Consider the following 20,925-nt stretch of genomic DNA (forward strand, 5'->3'; position numbering starts at 1 on the left):
TTGCTGCGGCTCTTCTAGTTGTGGTCCTCATTTGAGCTGGCACACCATTGCTTCCAGCTTTAAATCTGAGGTCAGGAATGCAGTCCTGAAATATCCACATATTTGGTGCTTAATGTCCTGAAGTCTATAACATCCACTGCCCAAATACTATAAAACAGCCTTCTCCTTCCCCTGTGCTGTCTGTCTCCACTCTTTGCTTTATTCTCTTCTCCTCAGCATTTATCAAAATCTAACATACTATGCATTTCATTTTGTTTCTTTTCTGGTATTCATTGGATTAGTCTGCTTCCTCTGAGATACAGATCACAGGACAGAATTTGTCATGTAAGAGAACTAAAAGGGACAAAACTTACAAGGTAAAAATAAAAGGGAGCTGGGGTTTGACAAAAAGTTGTCAAACCTTGGTGGCACCTGGTTCTGAGGAAAGGAAAGAGGAAAGGAAGGAAGGAGGGGTAAAACATCTTGACTGCTGTATGAACGTTAAGAGAATTTGGAAGGGCTATGGTAGAGTCGATGACCAAAATGTCCCATCAGAGTAGCACCACACCTGCCAGGAATGGGTCCATCTGAGTATCCCAGCTTCACTCAGTGATTGGCAGGGAGATACTTACAGAAAGCAGGGCCTCGAGTGTCACAAAAGCAGTGACAGATTTCAGAGTGCAACAGCTGTAGCTGGCAATCAATTATATTCTTTACAAATGGAATTCTGAGTGAGATACAAGAGGCACATTTCAGGCCGCCTCTGCATATTCAAGCACAGGAGTTTTGCATATTGTTCTGTGCCCATTACCTCCAGCAGCGCCTGGGTCATAGTAGTGGTCAATAAATATGTATGAATAAATGAATTTTTCCTCTGGAAAATAGATGTGTATATCTCCTGAAGTGTTTTTCTTGCACATTAGTGTTCTGCCAAGAGCTACTGGCAAGCTAGATCTGGAGACTAATTGCCTGGGAGAATGCCTGAATTCCAACCCAGACTTAACAAAACGGAAAGTAAAATGTGTTAAAGGCACCATTTGTCAATGAATCAGAGGAATGTCCTCTTAGTGGGTACACGGCTTATCCTTATCACTAGTTCCTGAAAAGTAGCTTTGTGGAATTTCAATGGCAAGAATTAATATTGTTTATTTTCAGAATGGGGTGTGGGCAGTCTGAAGTTCAGAATCCTTGTGGTGCCTGTGGTCTCCTTCATTAAACATAGCCAAAGTCTCAAACAATTTTATTACTGGAGTGCAATGTTTGTTTGCTCTATTGTTGAATACTGTTCAATTCTGCTAAAGATGATGGAAAAAAAAAAGAATGCTTGAAACTTAGAAAATGTAATATGTTAAGCCTAGAGAGTAAGTAATCAAGTAGCTTATGAAACAAAGAAAGAATTCATAATTGTGTTATGAATAGAAAGTAATGCAAAGTAAAAGATGGAATAAGTGGTCTATATAAAGGCATCAAGAAGAATGTCATAAATAAAGGGGGATTAAAGGAACAAGTAAATCTGAAATATTAATAAGCACAAATCCTGCCAGGTCCTGTTTGACAGTCAATCATTCTTACTTTAGACACCCATTGGTGACAGTCATTGTGACACCATTTGGGACTCAGTGTGTGCTCTATCCCAAGAATATAGTCGATAAGCACAGCTGCTCAACAAAACATAGGAAAATTGTAGTTACTGGTGAGGTGTACTCATCTCACATCTCTATAAGAACTAGTGTGTTTGGCTCCCGGATTTTTTTTTTTTTTTCTTCTGAATCTTTGTCTTTTTGCTCAAAACTCAATTTTGATTATCAGGAAATAATTTTATAACAGATAACATAAATTGCTAGTTACACTTCATGTCTTTGATTAATGAAGTAGCCATTTACTTGCAGGTAAAAGGAAACATTATCTGAAGTAGTTTGTGGAATAGAAGTTCTTGGCCCAAGGAGAATTGATAATGGTAGGGATGGTGTTAAAGATGTGTAGAGGTGTTGATTTCCTAAGCAGATAAGGGAGCTGGTTTGGGACCGAGTGACCCAGAGATCTTTGTTCTGGCACGTCCACCTAGGAGCAACCTTTTACACACTGGTTTCTATAAAATACTATTATTTTCTATTAGAACTGTGATAGGAAAAGGTTGATATTCACTGGGTTGTGATAATATATTGGAAGGTATCTATGGTAGTAAGAGCCCAATACGTAACAATAGGGTCCATTGTATCCATGTGTCCTAAACTATTAGGCTGTGGGGGACCCTCTTAGCTACCATCTTACTCTTCAATACTCCCAAAATGACCTTTGACATTTTTTCACTTATCACTGATATTAACTTTTAGAAATAGAGTCTATTATATTACTAATGTTACAAATCAGTAAACAGATTATTCAAAGACTGCTAAATATCCTTTCTCCCCTTCTTTCTTAGAAGCAGCCTAACCACAATTCTTAAAATTTAGTAATGAAGTATAATTGACAAACAATGTTATATTAGTTTTAGGTGCACAACATATTGGTTCAATAATTCTATACATTACTCTGTGCTCACCAGGATAAGTGTAGTTACCATGTGTCAACATACAACATTATTATAATATCATTAGTGTATTCCTTATGCTGTAGTTTTTCATCATTGTGACTTACTTATTTTATAATTGCAACCTTGTAGCTCTTAATCTCCTTGATCTATTTTGGCAGTCCCCCACCCAGCTCCCTTCTAGTAACCACCATTTTGTTCTCTATGCTTAAGAATAAGTTTGAGTTTTTTGTTTACTTGCTGTTATTGGTTTTGTTTTGTTTGTTTGTTTTACCTTCCTCATATAAGTGAAATTGTATGGTATTTGTTTTTCTTTGACTTATTTCACTTCACTTAGCTAATACCTTCACTTCACTAATATCTTTTAGGTCCATTCATGTTGTCACAAATGGCAAGATTTCATTCTTTTTATGGCTGAATAAGATTCCTGTGTGTGTGTGTCTGTGTGTATGTGTGTGTGCGTGCGGTGCATCATATATTCTTTATCTATTCATCTATCAATGGCCACTTGGGTTGCTTCCATGTCTTGACTATTGTAAATAATGCTGCAGTAAACCTAAGAGTATATTTGCACTTTCTTTGGGATAAACCACAATTTTTGCAGAGGTAAAATGCCCTCAAAGGATTGGATTTTTCTGAGATTCAAGAGTAAAAGCAGGAGATTGAATTTTCCAAAAATAAGAAAGATTACTTCCCACAATATGTGGTTTTCTAGAAATGTGCCACTGCCCCACTTAGAGTGAAGTCTAATTCTGTTCTTCTTTATTGTGGGAAGGAAGGTTTTAGTATGTATACAGGAAAAGGTTGCATTCAGATGACACTGTGAGATCCAAATCTAGATTAGAGAAGAATATACAGCTTCTTCCTGTTTTACATTAAATGCTTACTCTTGGATTCCCAACCATTTTCGAAGGAAGCCCAAGGCCCCCATGGAGATGACACAAGTACATGTCCTAGATAAAGTCTCAGTCATCAGTGATTATCAGCTTTCAGATGTGTCAGTGATGTCCCTCCAGATTATACCAGTCTACAGTCATCAAGTAGCTCCTAGGTTTTAATTCTCACTAGGTGAGGCAACAAACATTGTGGAGCAAAAACAAGTCATTCTTCCTATGCCCTTTGTAGACTCATAACTCATGGAAACTATCAATGCAATAAAATAGTTGTTCCTGTATTCCACTTAGTTTGAGGTAAATGGCTCAAGTGGCTGGTGATGTTCTGGTGAATAAGTTTGAGTCAATAAAATATAAGTGAAAGATGGAAAGCGCATAAAGGTCCCCAAAGGAAAGAAACTGCTGGGCTAGGCAGTACTATTTGTCTCTCCTTTTTTTCCACCTTTTTGCTTCCTGAAATAAAAATATAATTGCTGGAGCTTTAGCAGCTATCATGAAGCTTTGAAGATGGAAGCTTGAGGATGGCAGTAGATGTAGAGAGATAGAAGGTACCTGGTTTCTTTATGATTCAATGAAGTCATTCTAGCAATTCGAGACCTCTGGCCATTATAATTAAACTATTTGCAAGACAAATAGCTATTTATGCATTTAGGACTTTATTGTAATGGGTTTTCTTGTATGTGTTGCGGGTCCTAAACCGGATTCATGCATCTAAAAAGACTGTGATTTGTCCAAATTAGCAAGTGGTAGAAAAAAGATTTATACAGCAAATGTCTGATTTAGGATATATGGTTTCATTGATGCGGTATACTGTTCCAAGGGCGAAAGTGTAATTGTAAAAAATGAGAAAGAACATAAACATTTTTTAAGATCAAAAAGTGTAAAATACATCAGAAACAAAATTTTAAAAATATACAGTATATGGAATACCATCTAGTGAAGAATATACAGCAGTATATTGGGTTCTCTGTCACCTGTACTTGCCATGGTCATTATTAGTCCCAAAAAGAAATCTTTAATATACTTCCAAACCTAGACTAGACAAAGCTTTTGGTATTCTATTCCATGGGTGCTCAGGAAACTTAAGTTTTATGTGTTAATGTAGTACTACTTATGGGAAATATCTTAAAACTTATTTAAAACATATATATATATATATATATATATATATATACATATACAAACTTGACCAAACATATATATATATGCATATATATATATGTTTGGTCAAGTTTGTTTTGTTTTGTTTCATCTAAACACATTAAGTATAGATAAACATACAATCCAGAAGTCCTGGTTGTAAGATCTAATTCTAAAATGAGAAACTTCCTTATGGCCCTGGGTCACAAATAATTAAAGAAACATCCAATTCTGTAAAAGTGAAAAGTTTATTCTTTCTGATTTTCTGTTCACTTGCACATTTGTAGCTCATTAGTTTCATTTGCAACAGAGACACTGAAAACACACTTCAAGTGCTCCTACTGATTTAAGAAATTTATTGTACCTTAAGGGCTGTCAGAGGAAATTTGTGAATTATTTGCCCAAATTATTTCAACAAGAAAACATAGTGTTATGTTCAGGTAATGGAAAGGGGAAAAAGATTAACATAAGTATCATAAAAAAGCTATTGTGCTGCATAAATCACAGGTAGTCAAAGATGTTTTGTAAGAAAGATGCTGTGCTAAAATGTGAAAAAGAATATCTCTTACAGTGTGGAGATTCCTGAAGAAATTAAGAATAGAGCTTCCCTATGACCCTGCAATTGCCCTGCTGGGTATTTACCCCAAAGATACAGATGTAGTGAAAAGAAGGGCCATCTGTACCCCAATGTTTATTGCAACAATGGCTACAGTCGCCAAACTGTGGAAAGAACCAAGATGCCCTTCAACGGATGAATGGATAAGGAAGATGTGGTCCATATACACAATGGAGTATTATGCCTCCATCAGAAAGGACGAATACCCAACTTTTGTAACAACATGGACGGGACTGGAAGAAATGATGCTGAGCGAAATAAGTCAAGCAGAGAGAGTCAAGTATCATATGGTCTCACTTATTTGTGGAGCATAACAAAGAACATGGAGGACATGGGGAGATGGAGAGGAGAGGGAGTTGAGGGAAACTGGAAGGGGAGATGAACCATGAGAGACTATGGACTCTGAAAAACAACCAGAGGGTTATGAAGGGGCGGCGGGGGGTGGGGGGGGGCGGGGTGGGGTGGGAGGTTGAGGAACCAGGTGGTGGGTAATAGGGAGGGCACGTACTGCATGGAGCACTGGGTGTGATGCCAAAACAATGAACACTGTTATGCTGTAAATAAACAAATAATAAAAAAAAAAAGAATATCTCTTGTATACTCTCTCTTATTGAACAGAGAATGTTCTTTTGATTTCAGTGTTGAAGTAGGCAATTTTCTTTTTTGTCCCATGAAGAGGACTTTAAGTAAGTCATTCCTTTCTTCTTTGAAATACTATCTGGTGAATGAAAAAACATTGTCTTTCACCTAAGTAGTACCTATGGATGTATTTCTATATACATGAAAATCTTAATTAAAATATTTGAAGATTCAGTAAACCCAGGAGAGTCTATTAAAGTAGGCATCCTGTGTAACCTGTAATAGTTTAAATTCAGTTGTATTTTAAAGAAATGAGTTGTATGATAATACTTTCTTTACAAATCCCTGTAGGAACAATATATGTAACATCGTTTTTATGGTCACATATAAAATGTACTTTCAACACATACCATTGAGAAAAATGTTTTTAAAGTATTTTAAAAGTTGGCACCTATTAGTGACAGGACCATTACTGAGTTAGGAGAACACCTGCAAGCCTATTTAAATGTTGAAACAATTAGACCTTGGCAATGTATGAAAGGCAAGAGTGAAGGAAAAGCATTTCCATAAGAGCTGAGTTACTTTGCTTATAAATAGGAAAATTTCTCTTCATTTCTATTTAGTTTAGCATTTTTTAGAAGAAATTTCCTTAGGGGAAATGGCACTGTTGGTAGTGACAATGGAGATGTTGGGATGGTGATAGTGACTTGGAGGTAGGTGGTATGTTTGGTAGACAGGAGTTGGCATGTAGTAGGAGGATGGAAATAGATTCAAAAGGACTGTGGGCTGTCAAAACATGCAATTTTATTTTACGTTTTCCATTGTGTTATAATTTAAATTCCCATCATCCCTGATTTTAGTAATGTTTCCACAGAACAAAACCTTAACTATTTATGATACATTCCAGTGAAGGATGTACTTATTCGCCTTTCACATATTTAATTTTAAAGAATCCAAGCAAAGTGACTGAGTTCCATATGCAAACAGAAGCAAGGAGAAGATACCAACCAAATTGAGCAGAAGAAAGAATGTTGATTTGGAGATGATTTAAACAGCTATAAAACTATCGTCCAAGTCTCTCAGAGGTTAGCAAGGAAGTGGTACTCTCATGAAGCATTAGATAATCTTTGACTCCTGTACATTTCAAAGGAAGTGTTGTTATCTGGATTATAAAACACCCCCTACTGAAGATACTTCAAAATCTTTGTGTGTGTATCTGTGTGTTTAACTAAAGAACCTTGAACTTTGGCAGATGTTTGATTCATTCAAAAGATATATATTTTTAAAAAAAAATGGATCTATTTCACTAATGCCACCATATTTAAAGTTGTCATGTTTCTTAAAATTTTCCAAGGAAACTTTTCTCTTTAATTAGGATAAAGGCTTTCATTGTTTTTCTCAGTTGAGGGTGATGATAAAAGTCTATAGCATATTTCAGTTTTTAATTCATTTGAGTAATTTTTTGGTAGCGTCTAGATGCATGTATGTAGCAATTTAGAGTGAATTATTTGATGAGACTTCAATGAGGCAGGCTGAATAATTTCAACGAGATATTAGAATTATCTTGGTCAAAATATATTCATAGGCCGGTCTTTCTGAAGCATAGAACCAATTTGTTGAAAAGAATTTTAATAGTGGTTTTGAATTATTATTGGCATTAGATGAAAGTAGCTCCAACTTATGCTCAGTTCACTCTTCAAGGAAAAAACGAAATATTGGCAAAACACTGTCTATTAAATTATTATTCCTAATTTCTTATAATTAATAATATTGTTAGAGTGATTAAACTGTATGCATTTTAAAGAGAACAAAAGCACATTAAGACATATTTTATCTAAATAAGACCTTTATAATATCAAAACTTAATATGATTGAGGAAATAATATTTTGTTCTTAGGGTAATTGTTTTGTTTCCAGAAACTAATGCATAGTATATTTGAAATAATTTTTGCAAGTTTAAACCAGAAATTTAAGATTGCTTCCTATTCCCAAAGTAGTATTTTGCACTGATAAGCTTCCATGTACAGGAACACTCATAAGTGCTATAGGAAATAAAAGACTAGTAATATTGGCCCACATCTTCTTGAATGTACCCAACTCATAAAAAACAATGCCTCTATGATAATTAATTTGAATAATACATGGAAAGTTACTGTAAATACACTGTTGGGTAATATCATGAATTAGTGCTCTAGGAAGTCATTTTTAGTTGCAGGACAGGAGTAGGGGAAATTTATATAGGTCATAGAGAAGTTAATTTGGTGATTGTTAAAGGAGTTGTAATAGGAATTCCAAATGAATGAAATATTATGACAAAGTAACAAAGTGAGAGTGTTGCATCATGGTTGAAATGAGATTTGGGAAATTGTTGTCCATAGTTCATAATGTTAATATTCAGTATGTTACTCATATTATTTGATTTTCACTATTCTTATTTCTATGCAGTATAGTTGATCTCCTTAATATCTCAATATAAGAAAAGTTACATCTCTATCCAAATAAAGTTGTAATTAAGCTTTAAGCGCCTCTCATCTACTGCTTTGGTAGGATGGCTACTATCAGGCATCTTGTATTCTCTCACTTCGAATAAAATAGACTCAAGCCTAATTTCTTCTTTTGTTCTTATAGAATACTAGTTAAGTTACTTAAACCCTTAACTCTCTGTAATATTATCTGGAAAATGGAGATAATACTAGTTACTTCCTAGGTTTTTTGTGATTTTTAATCAGAAAGTAGAAACGGACTGCTTATAGAGCATCTATTGTATGGTAAATGTTTGATATATTTTAATTAAATTTTTGGACAGGAAGGTTTTTATTATGTCACTTCATCAAGAAAAGAGAATTCCTCTAATTTATTCTCAATTTGAAGTTTTGAAAAAAATCACTTAAAAGTGATTTTTAAGATAAAGTGCTTTTCCCCCATCTTTGTTAGAGATTGCTATATTGTAATACAAAAGCATCATACAGGATCCTTCACTTTCCTTTCAAAGATCAGAAAAATAGTTCTGAATTAAGCTTGCCTCAGATATATTGCCTTGTTCATAGGTCATCTAAATGTGTAACAGCCTTGATGTTATACAAAGAGAAAATTATATAAATAGTTTGACTCTTATCTTGTGTATGTAATGCTATTTTAACTAGATGGTCTTTAACTTGGCTGATTAAAGTTTTGTTGTAGCAGGGTTCTGTTTTCCGGTGATATGCTCCCATAAACCAACAGTTCCAAAAACCAATGGTGTTTTTCCTGTCATATACTCTCTCAAAGTCATAAAGGAATAATTTCTGTTATTGTAGATAGTATACCTTATGTTAAGATGTAGAATGATCATTGGTAGTCATTTGTATTGTATTCAAGAAGAAAGGGAAGCTGGTTGAGGAAAAGTTTGAAGAAAGTTAGAGCAGATACTCAGAGAGAAGCAGTGAACCGCAGACCTTGTGGCTCCAGAAAAGATAGTGATGGACATTGATGGATAATCAGACAGTAGAGGTATGTGTATATGCTTAAAAAAAGTGGTAGTGAATTCTTTGACATTCTTGCCATTGAAGAGTAGGATCAGTGTCCCCTCCTAATGAGCATGGGCAGATGCTTAACTGTTATGACTATAACAGGGTATGGCAGAAGTGATGCCGTGTGTCTTTTGAGGATGGATAATAAAATCAATGAACATTTCTTCCCACCTACTGGAATATTTAGACAGGGAGCCCTGAACCTCCATATAGGAAATATGAATATCCTAAGGTCACCATGATGTGAGGAATCAGAACAAAGCAGTGAGTCAACTAGCGGTGTTCTGGTTGGCAGTCTTTGACTTCAGGTCATTCCATTTCAGGTGCCAGACTTCTGAGTGAAAGAGCTTCTATTAATATCAGCCTTCAGCCACTATGGTACCTCTGGTCTTCAAATCAGGTAAGCTGAAATCCCATATGCTATGGACCAGTGACTATAATCCTCTGCCATATCCTACCCAAATTCCTTATCCACAGTACAAGAATATTATAAGAAAAAAAGGTTACTATTTTAACTCACTATATTTTGGAGTAGTTTGCTTCTGAAGATACATTAATTGCTTTGAGGTATTCAGTTCATAATATCATTGGTAGGGCTTGTTTTCCTATTTTAGAATCATGGACTCTAGAGGTTCATAAAATTCTGTCTAAAATTGAGTTTCTACGTGATGAACTTCCTTAAACATATGTCAGACAGCAGGTCTGCTGGTGATGAATATTCTTTATATTTTTTTCTTTTTGTTTGAAAAAAATTATTTTGCCTACATTCTTAAAAAATAGTTTATCTGATACAGAATTTTAGGTTTTTGGTTATTTGTTTTGCATGACTTCAAAGAGTCACTTCGTTATCTTCTGACATGCACAGTGTTTGACAAGAATTGGCTATAATTCTTTTTTGGAATTCCTGTGTGTGATGTGTCATTTTTCTGTGGCTGCTGTTAATACTTTTTATCACTGTTTTTCAGAATCAGATTATCATGTTTCTTGTAGTTTGTTCTATTTATAGTTCTTTTGCTTGGGGATCATTGAGATTTTGGATATGTAATAAGATTTAAGATTTAAGTTTTTTCTCTTTATCACTATTTTTCAGGAATATGTTTATGTTATCCTTTGGTGTTTTTCCTTTGTCTTAATTCCATATTTGCTGAGAGGTTTGTTAAGCTTTTTATTTATTTATTTTTTAAGGTGTGAGGTTGGATATTTTCCTCCAAAATTTGAAAAATGTTAGCTATTCTTCAAGTGTATTTTCTTTCTACTTCCCACTTATATATTAGGCCACTGATATTGTCCATCTGGTCATTTAGTATAAGGATTTTTGTTAATGTGGCTAGGATCTAGGGTACATTTAATGTTTGCTCTGTCTATATAGGTGCCAGAGATATCACATTCCTCTAATGTCCTCATGTTTGTCTTTTTGCCTTTGCTCTTTCTTGAGCACAACTCCCTAGAGACAGTCTGTGTCTTATATGCCCTTCAGTTGTAATCTACTGTTGTTATATAGCCAATTCATATTATCGACCATAGTCTGTGTTCTGTAGGAGTTACCAGAAATGCTGAATTAACTAATACTGAACTTTTACTACTGGGTTCATACAGGGTTAGGTTCCTGTGCATTTCTGATCAGAACGTTTTTACCAACTGAAATGCTCTTTATGTTATGTTGGTCCATTTGCCACCATCCTTAAAGACAAGCCAGTTCTACAATACTGAAAACCTCCTTGTTTATGTAACCCCTTTACTATATAACGTTTACCAGATAAATATTTTTTAAATGTTTTCCTACAGCTTCTGGGTTGCAGTAACATGCTTATATTACATGCTTATATTACAATTGGCTTTTGAAATGTGTGAACTAGTGAGCATTAACTGTGAAGGTTTTAACATCCTCCTGAGCCTGGATTGTGCCTTTTCTGTTGTTGCTTTTTCTCATGAATTTGAAAATTTAGGCACTTTTCCATATTTGTAATAGTTTAGCACACACTGTAGATGTTACTTAAGCATTATAGGAGCAGCCTCATGCACAGATTGGTGAAATTCCTCTCCTTTTTTCACAGAGGTATCATTGTGATTCATTAGCAATGAATTCACAACCAACAGCATTGTAACTCATGCCTGAATAAAGTTGATCTAACAAACATGGTTTTTTTGTTGTTTGCTTGTTTGTTTGTTTGTTTGGAAAGGCACATCACAGTCTCCTTGCATTTAGAAGCAGGAAGATCCCATTTCAGCACTTAACTTGGGGGCTATTTTAAACAGCAAATCACCAAAACCAGCATAACACTTTTTAAAGGTAGCTTTGAATAGACCTCCTCCCAAAAAGGGGACATATTTACAGTATGAACAAAATGAGAAAGTAGAGCATCTCCTTGTTCCACTTCAGCTTGGACCCTCATCTCAAGAAACTAAAATTCTTCACTGTTCTGTGTATATCTGTAAAGAATCACACAGTCTCCATGAGTCTTGATTTTAAGATTACAAATAAATTTTAAGAAGTAGGTAAGTATACAAATACAGAATCCACAAGTAATTTTTTTCTCATACAGAAAAGTACACACATGTTATGTGTTGGCCAATAAGTTGTCATGAACTGAATACTCTTGTGTTACCAGAAAATTGACTGTACTTTGTTTCTGTTGGTGTCATAGTAAGATGTGTGGGAAAAGAAACTTAAGATTAAATGTCGGTTTTTTTCTTGGGCTTGTGTCTCTGGGGTGTGACCTTCACTAGTCTTTTCTGCAGTGGTATAGTTTTTTTTATACTTTAGTTGAGATAGGAAGGTAAACGGAAGATATGGTTGGTGGAGAGCTCTTCCTCAGTGAGATAAGACATGGGTAAAGTCTTTTCTGATGAAAAATATGTCTTTGAACATATTTGTCTTTGAAATTCAGAAATTTCTGAAAGGATTTAAAAATGATTATTTGTCCCCTTCCTCTGTCAGAGACAAGAGGGAATCTTTCTGAGATCTTCATCTTAAGAACCTGGTGGGATTCCTGGAAGTTAAAGCCCATGCAATAGCGGGGGCTTGAGTGAGGGTTAATTTTGTGTGTCAACATGACTGTCCACAGGGTGCCCAATTAAACATTATTGATGAATGTGTCTCGGAGGATATTTCTGAAAGAGATTAGCATTTGAATCAGTAGTCTCAGTAAAGTAGGTTGCCTTCTGCAGTTGGGGATACAGTTCCTTTATATCTCACATTCAGTTCCCAGAACACTTATTTCATCCCCATGGAGGGCTGGGAAGGGAGTGTAGAGTTAGCTTGAAGCACCAGCATTGAGACCCCCACACAGTAGGAACTGACCTTTCAAGGCCCCATCCTTGTAATGGACTAAAACACAGGTGCAGTGCCTGCCAGCCCCCCACAAAAGTATCCACAAGTCCTCATAACATAAGTGGACCAGGGATACTGAAATCACCTGTATGAAAGATCATATGGTAGCCTTCTGGATATCGGATACCAGATCCAACCCTGTCCAGGTCAGGGAAAGGGGAGCAGCAGACTCTTCTTCTTCTCCCTTCCCCATCAGAGAGTCCACTTGCCCCCAGGACTAAAACCAAAAGTTCCTGGAATATAGATCTGAGCTGGGGTGGGTTCACAGAGAAACCCTGGGTTCTCAGAGGCCAGCAGATGCCAACAGAGCCTGCCCCATGCTGTATTTGCATTTGGTATTTGCCCAGAGCATGTCCCAGCTGCACACGACCATAATTCTCAGATGCAGACTGCATTGAACCATGTGCCAATGGCTGAGAGGGATAAGGCCAGAGGCCTGGTGGTGCAGCCTCCACACTGCGCAGGTCTTCAGCTGGTGGTGTACAGGCAACATGGTCCTTTCAGATGGCCCTCCAGGGTGCAGGGAGTGTAGGAGCAGTGACAGAGCCCCATCCAGGAGGCCTGCAGCACTCACATCCATGGGCCCAGCTTGCTTGCTCTGTGTCACATGTGTACACACATGCACATAAATACATGAATCTCCTGTTGTGTATTTAAATTTAAAATTTATTTTTTAGGGAAATGAAATACATCTTTATTATGTTCTTTTTTTTTCCATTTTATTTATTTTTTCAGCATAACAGTATTCATTGTTTTTGCACAACACCCAGTGCTCCATGCAAAACGTGCCCTCCCTATTACCTACCACCTGTTCCCCCAACTTTCCACCCCTGACTCTTCAAAACCCTCAGGTTGTTTTTCAGAGTCCATAGTCTCTTATGCTTCGCCTCCCCTTCCAAATTTTTTTTTTTTTTAATAAACATATAATGTATTTTTATCGCCAGGGGTACAGGTCTGTGAATCGCCAGGTTTACACACTTCACAGCACTCACGATAGCACATACCCTCCCCAATGTCCATAGCCCCCTCCCGCACTCCCAATCCCACCTCCCCCCAGCAACCCCCAGTTTGTTTTGTGAGATTAAGAGTCATTTATGGTTTGTCTCCCTCCCAATCCCATCTTGTTTCATTTATTCTTCTCCTATCCCCCTACCCCCCCATGTTGCTTCTCCATGTCCTCATATCAGGTAGATCATATGATAGTTGTCTTTCTCCGATTGACTTATTTCACTAAGCATGATATGCTCTAGTTCCATCCACGTCGTCGCAAATGGCAAGATTTCATTTCTTATGATGGCTGCATAGTATTCCATTGTGTATATATACCACCTCTTCTTTATCCATTCATCTGTTGATGGACATCTAGGTTCTTTCCATAGTCTGGCTATTGTAGACATTGCTGCTATAAACATTCGGGTACACGTGCCCCTTCGGATCACTATGTTTGTATCTTTAGGGTAAATACCCAGTAGTGCAATTGCTGGGTCATAGGGTAGTTCTATTTTCAACATTTTGAGGAACCTCCATGCTGTTTTCCAGAGTGGTTGCACCAGCTTGCATTCCCACCAACAGTGGAGGAGGGTTCCCCTTTCTCCACATCCTCTCCAGCATCTGTCATTTTCTGACTTGTTAATTTTAGCCATTCTGACTGGTGTGAGGTGATATCTCATTGTGGTTTTGATTTGTATTTCCCTGATGCCGAGTGACGTGGAGCACTTTTTCATGTGTCTGTTGGCCATCTGGATGTCTTCTTTGCAGAAATGTCTGTTCATGTCCTCTGCCCATTTCTTGATTGGATTGTTTGTTCTTTGGGTGTTGAGTTTGCTAAGTTCCTTATAGATTTTGGATATTAGCCCTTTATCTGATATGTCGTTTGCAAATATCTTCTCCCATTCTGTCAGTTGTCTTTTGGTTTTCTTAACTGTTTCCTTTGCTGTGCAAAAGCTTTTGATCTTGAAATCCCAATAGTTCATTTTTGCCCTTGCTTCCCTTGCCTTTGCCGTTGTTCCTAGGAAGATGTTGCTACGGCTGAGGTCGAAGAGTTTGCTGCCTGCATTCTCCTCAAGGATTTGGATGGATTCCTTTCTCACATTGAGGTCCTTCATCCATTTGGAGTCTATTTTCGTGTGTGGTGTAAGGAAGTGGTCCAATTTCATTTTTCTGCATGTGGCTGTCCAATTTGCCCAGCACCATTTATTGAAGAGGCTGTCTTTTTTCCATTGGACATTCTTTCCTGCTTTGTCGAAGATTAGTTGACCATAGAGTTGAGGGTCGATTTCTGGGCTCTCTATTCTGTTCCACTGATCTATGTGTCTGTTTTTGTGCCAGTACCATGCTGTCTTGATGATGACAGCTTTGTAATAGAGTTTGAAGTCTGGAATTGTGATGCCACCAACTTTGGCTTTTTTCTTCCATATTCCTTTGGCTATTCGAGGTCTTTTCTGGTTCCATATAAATTTTAGGATTATTTGTTCCATTTCTTTGAAAAAAAATGGATGGTATTTTGATAGGGATTGCATTAAATGTGTAGATTGCTTTAGGTAGCATGGACATTTTCACAATATTTATTCTTCCAATCCAGGAGCATGGGACATTTTTCCATTTCTTTGTGTCTTCCTCAATTTCTTTCATGAGTACTTTATAATTTTCTGTGAATAGATTCTTAGCCTCTTTGGTTAGGTTCATTCTTAGGTATCTTATAGTTTTGGGTACAATTGTAAATGGGATTGACTCCTTAATTTCTCTTTCTTCTGTCTTGTTGTTGGTGTACAGAAATGCAACTGATTTCTGTGTATTGATTTTATATCCTGACACTTTACTGAATTCCTGTACAAGTTCTAGCAGTTTTGGAGTGGAGTCTTTTGGGTTTTCCACATATAGTATCATATCATCTGCGAAGAGTGATAGTTTGACTTCTTCTTTACCAATTTGGATGCCTTTAATTTCTTTTTGTTGTCTGATTGCTGAGGCTAGGACTTCTAGTACTATGTTGAATAGCAGTGGTGATAATGGACATCCCTGCCGGGTTCCTGACCTTAGCGGAAAAGCTTTCAGTTTTTCTCCATTGAGAATGATATTTGCGGTGGGTTTTTCATAGATGGCTTTGATAATATTGAGGTATGTGCCCTCTATCCCTACACTTTGGAGAGTTTTGATCAGGAAGGGATGCTGTACTTTGTCAAATGCTTTTTCAGCATCTATTGAGAGTATCATATGGTTCTTGTTCTTTCTTTTATTAATGTGTTCTATCACATTGATTGATTTGCGGATGTTGAACCAACCCTGCAGCCCTGGAATAAATCCCACTTGATCGTGGTGAATAATCCTTTTAATGTACTGTTGAATCCTATTGGCTAGTATTTTGGCGAGAATTTTTGCGTCTGTGTTCATCAAGGATATTGGTCTGTAGTTCTCTTTTTTGGTGGGATCCTTGTCTGGTTTTGGGATCAAGGTGATGCTGGCCTCATAAAATGAGTTTGGAAGTTTTCCTTCCATTTCTATTTTTTGGAACAGTTTCAGGAGAATAGGAATTAGTTCTTCTTTAAATGTTTGGTAGAATTTCCCTGGGAAGCCGTCTGGCCCTGGGCTTTTGTTTGTTTGGAGATTTTTGATGACTGTTTCAATCTCCTTACTGGTTATGGGCCTGTTCAGGTTTTCTGTTTCTTCCTGGTTCAGTTGTGGTAGTTTATATGTCTCTAGGAATGCATCCATTTCTTCCAGATTGTCAAATTTATTGGCATAGAGTTGCTCATAGTATGTTCTTATAATTGTCTGTATTTCTTTGGTGTTAGTTGTGATCTCTCCTCTTTCATTCATGATTTTATTTATTTGAGTCCTTTCTCTTTTCTTTTGGATGAGTCTGGCCAGGGGTTTATCAATCTTACTGATTCTTTCAAAGAACCATCTCCTAGTTTCATTGATTTTTCTATTGTTTTTTTGGTTTCTATTTCATTGATTTCTGCTCTGATCTTTATGATTTCTCTTCTCCTGCTGGGTTTAGGGTTTCTTTCTTGTTCTTTATCCAGCTCCTTTACGCGTAGGGTTAGGTTGTGTACTTGAGACCTTTCTTGTTTCTTGAGAAAGGCTTGTACCGCTATATATTTTCCTCTCAGGACTGCCTTTGCTGTGTCCCACAGATTTTGAACTGTTGTGTTTTCATTATCATTTGTTTCCATGAATTTTTTCAATTCTTCTTTAATTTCCTGGTTGACCCATTCATTCTTTAGAAGGATGCTGTTTAGTCTCCATGTATTTGGGTTCTTTCCCAATATCCTCTTGGGATTGAGTTCTAGCTTCAGAGCATTGTGGTCTGAAAATATGCAGGGAATGATCCCAATCTTTTGATACCGGTTGAGACCTGATTTGTGACCCAGGATGTGATCTATTCTGGAGAAGGTTCCATGTGCACTAGAGAAGAATGTGTATTCTGTTGCTTTGGGATGAAATGTTCTGAATATATCTGTGATGTCCATCTGGTCCAGTGTGTCATTTAAGGCCTTTATTTCCTTGTTGATCTTTTGCTTGGATGATCTGTCCATTTCTGTGAGGGGAGTGTTAAAGTCCCCTACTATTATTGTATGATTATTGATGTGTTTCTTTGATTTTGTTATTAATTGGTTGATATAGTTGGCTGCTCCCACGTTAGGGGCATAGATATTTAAAATTGTTAGATCTTCTTGTTGGACAGACCCTTTGAGTAGGATATAGTTTCCTTCCTCATCTCTTATTATAGTCTTTGGCTTAAAATCTAATTGATCTGATATAAGGATTGCCACCCCAGCTTTCTTCTGATGCCCATCAGCATGGTAAATTGTTTTCCACCCCCTCACTTTAAATCTGGAGGTGTCTTCGCGTCTAAAATGAGTTTCTTGTAGGCAACATACTGATGGGTTTTTGTTTTTTTTTTATCCATTCTGATACCCTGTGTCTTTTGATTGGGGCATTTAGCCCATTAACATTCAGGGTAACTATTGAGAGATATGAATTTAGTGCCATTATTAGTTGTAAGGTGACTGTTACTGTATATTGTCTCTGTACCTTTCCGATCTACTACTTTTAGGCTCTCTCTTTGCTTAGAGGACCCCTTTCAATATTTCCTGTAGAGCTGGTTTGGTGTTTGCAAATTCTTTCAGTTTTTGTTTGTCCTGGAAGCTTTTGATCTCTCCTTCTATTTTCAATGATAGCCTAGCTGGATAGAGTATTCTTGGCTGCATGTTTTTCTCGTTTACTGCTCTGAATATATCATGCCAGCTCTTCCTGGCCTGCCAGGTCTCTGTGGATAAGTCTGCTGCCAATCTAATATTTTTACCATTGTATGTTACATACTTCTTTTCTCGGGCTGCTTTCAGGATTTTCTCTTTGTCACTAAGACTTGTAAATTTTACTATTAGGTGACGGGGTGTGGACCTATTCTTGTTGACTTTGAGGGGGGTTCTCTGCATCTCCTGGATTTTGATGCTTGTTCCCTTTGCCATATTAGGGAAATTCTCTCCAATAATTCTCTCCAATAGACCTTCTGCTCCCCTCTCTGTTTCTTCTTCTTCTGGAATCCCAATTATTCTAATGTTGTTTCGTCTTATGGTGTCACTTATCTCTCGAATTCTCCCCTCATGGTCCAGTAGCTCTTTGTCCCTCTTTTGTTCGGCTTCTTTATTCTCTGTCATTTTGTCTTCTATATCACTAATTCTTTCTTCTGCCTCATTTATCCTAGCAGTGAGAGATTCCATTTTTGATTGCACCTCATTAATGGCTTTTTTGATTTCAACTTGGTTAGACTTTAGTTCTTTAATTTCTCCAGAAAGGGCTTTAATATCTCCAGAGAGGGTTTCTCTAATATCTTCCATGCCTTTTTCGAGCCCGGCTAGAACGTTCAGAATCGTCATTCTGAACTCTTGATCTGACATATTACCAATGTCTGTGTTGATTAGGTCCCTAGCCTTTGGTACTGTCTCTTGTTCTTTTGTTTGTGGTGATTTTTTCCGCCTTGTCATTTTGTCCAGATAAGAGGATATGAAGGAGCAAATAAACTACTAAAAGGGTGGCAAAGACCCCAGAAAAATGCGCTGTAACCAAATGAGAAGAGACCCCAAATTGTGGGGGGGAGAAAGGGGATAAAAAGAGGTTCAGAAAAAAAAAGAAAAAAATTTAAAAAAATAAAACAAATAAAGAAAAAATATAAAAAAGAAAGAAAAAATATATATTTAGATAAACTAGTCAAAAAACGTTAAAAAAGAAAAGGGTAAAAGTTTTAAAAAATTTAGCAGAAGAAGAAAAAAGAAAAAAGAAAAAAATTGAAAAAAAAAAAATTGAAAAAAAAAAAAAATTGAAGTAGCCGCAAGACTAAAGAATCATGGGGAGAAAGCCATGAGTTCCATGCTTTGCTTTCTCCTCCTCTGGAATTGCGCTTCTGTCTTAGGAATTGAACCTACTTTCCTTGATAGATGAACTTCGTCCTGGCTGGATATTTTGTTGATCTTCTGGGGGAGGGGCCTGTTGTAGTGACTCTCAAGTGTCTTTGCCCGAGGCGGGATTGCACCGCCCTTACAGGCGGCCGGACTAAGTAATCGGCTCCGGTTCGCATTTGGGAGCTTTTGTTCCCTGAACGCTTTCCGTAGAGTTCTGGAGGACGGGAATGAAAATGGTGGCCTCCTAGTCTCTGGCCCGGAGGAGCCGAGAGCCCGGGGCCCCACTCCTCAGTGCGCCCCCAGAGGACAGCACCCAATCACTCCCGTATCCCCAGCCTCTAGCCGTGCTCCGAGCTCACCCAGCCTGCGACCAGTTCAAGGTAACCCCCGAGCTGAGAGTTCAGTCCTCGGCTCTGTCTCTGCAGCCGGCTTCTCCGTTCTAATACCTGCGAGCTCTGCGACACTCCGACACCCCCGATCCTTCTGTGACCCTGCGGGACCTGGGGCCACGCTGACCCCACGTGGGCTTCACCCTGGTTTAGCCTCTGGAGCAATGTCCCTCAGTGGAACAGACTTTTAAAAGTCCTGATTTTGTGCTCCGTTCCTCCGCCGCTTGCCGGGAGCCGGCCCCTCCCCCCGCGGTCTATCTTCCCGTTGTTTTAGATTCACTTCTCCGCCAGTCCTACCTTTCAGAAAGTGGTTGATTTTCTGTTTCTAGAGTTGCTGTTCTTCTTCTCTTCGCTCTCCTGTTGGATTTGTAGGTGCTTGCAATGTTTAGATAAGCTATCGAGCTGATCTCCTGCTACCTGATGTATTCTCAGCCTGCTACTTCTCCGCCATCTTGACTCCTCCCCCTATTATGTTCTTCTAATTATAAAAATATACATTTTGTGTAAAATTTCCAAATAGTACAAAAATAATAGCCTCAACTTATAGGCATGCCACAGTAAGGAAAGCACCTATGATGGTACTTATAATAGTATCTTAAACCTAATAAAACAAATAGGTAACTTTCAAATACAAATTTGCTATGATAAAATGAAAGAGGTATGCACCATAGTTAATTAGTGGTAAAGAATTATTCCAAACCAAGGATGAATAATTGACGTTGGGTGATAAGTGATGTATAGATAACTTAAAAATCACTATGTCATTTTCAAAACATCCTAACCACTTCCACGCAGGCATAACAACAGATGGGTATCTATTCTTAAGTGACAGATCTTCAGTAAGAAATATAAAACGATTTGGTAAAACTTTAAAAATTATAATTTTTAATGAATTTAACTTATGATAATCATAATGAATTAACTTATCTTACATATGATATTTTTCTTCCTTCCATCCAAAAGAAGTTTATTGTTTTAAACTCACAGAACGCATACCATGAAATGCATTAAAACATGTAAATTTGTGCAACTACTTTGGAAAGCTGATTGACACTATCTACTAAAATAAAATATTCATGTAACTAACCTAGCAATCATAATCCCAAATTATGCCAAAATATATATGATTAAAAATGGGGGGGTATGAATTGTCACTGAATAGTAAAATGTATTTGATTGTGGTATCTCACACATAAATCTCAAAAGAAGTGATTGAAAGAGCCAGACACAAAGTAAATTGTGAATGATGTCACCTACATAAATTACAAAAATAAGCAACACTCTATGAAGGTTGTAGTAGTATAATAGTTACCTTGAAGAAAAAGGACAGACTAGTGATTAAGAAGGGACAATAAGGGTACTTATGGGATACTGTTCAAATTCTATAATTAAGTCACATTTACACAAATATAATTACTTCATAATTACCAGTGAGATACATATTCATAATCTGTGTTTATCTTGGATTTTGTATAAAGCTACAATTTAGTAATTTATTTAGAAAAATAATAAGATTCAGTTTCACTTCTAATATGTAAAGATCTTGGAAGTCACC

The sequence above is a fragment of the Meles meles genome, chromosome 4 (assembly GCF_922984935.1).
Source record: "Meles meles chromosome 4, mMelMel3.1 paternal haplotype, whole genome shotgun sequence".
NCBI classification, from domain to species: Eukaryota; Metazoa; Chordata; class Mammalia; order Carnivora; family Mustelidae; genus Meles; species Meles meles.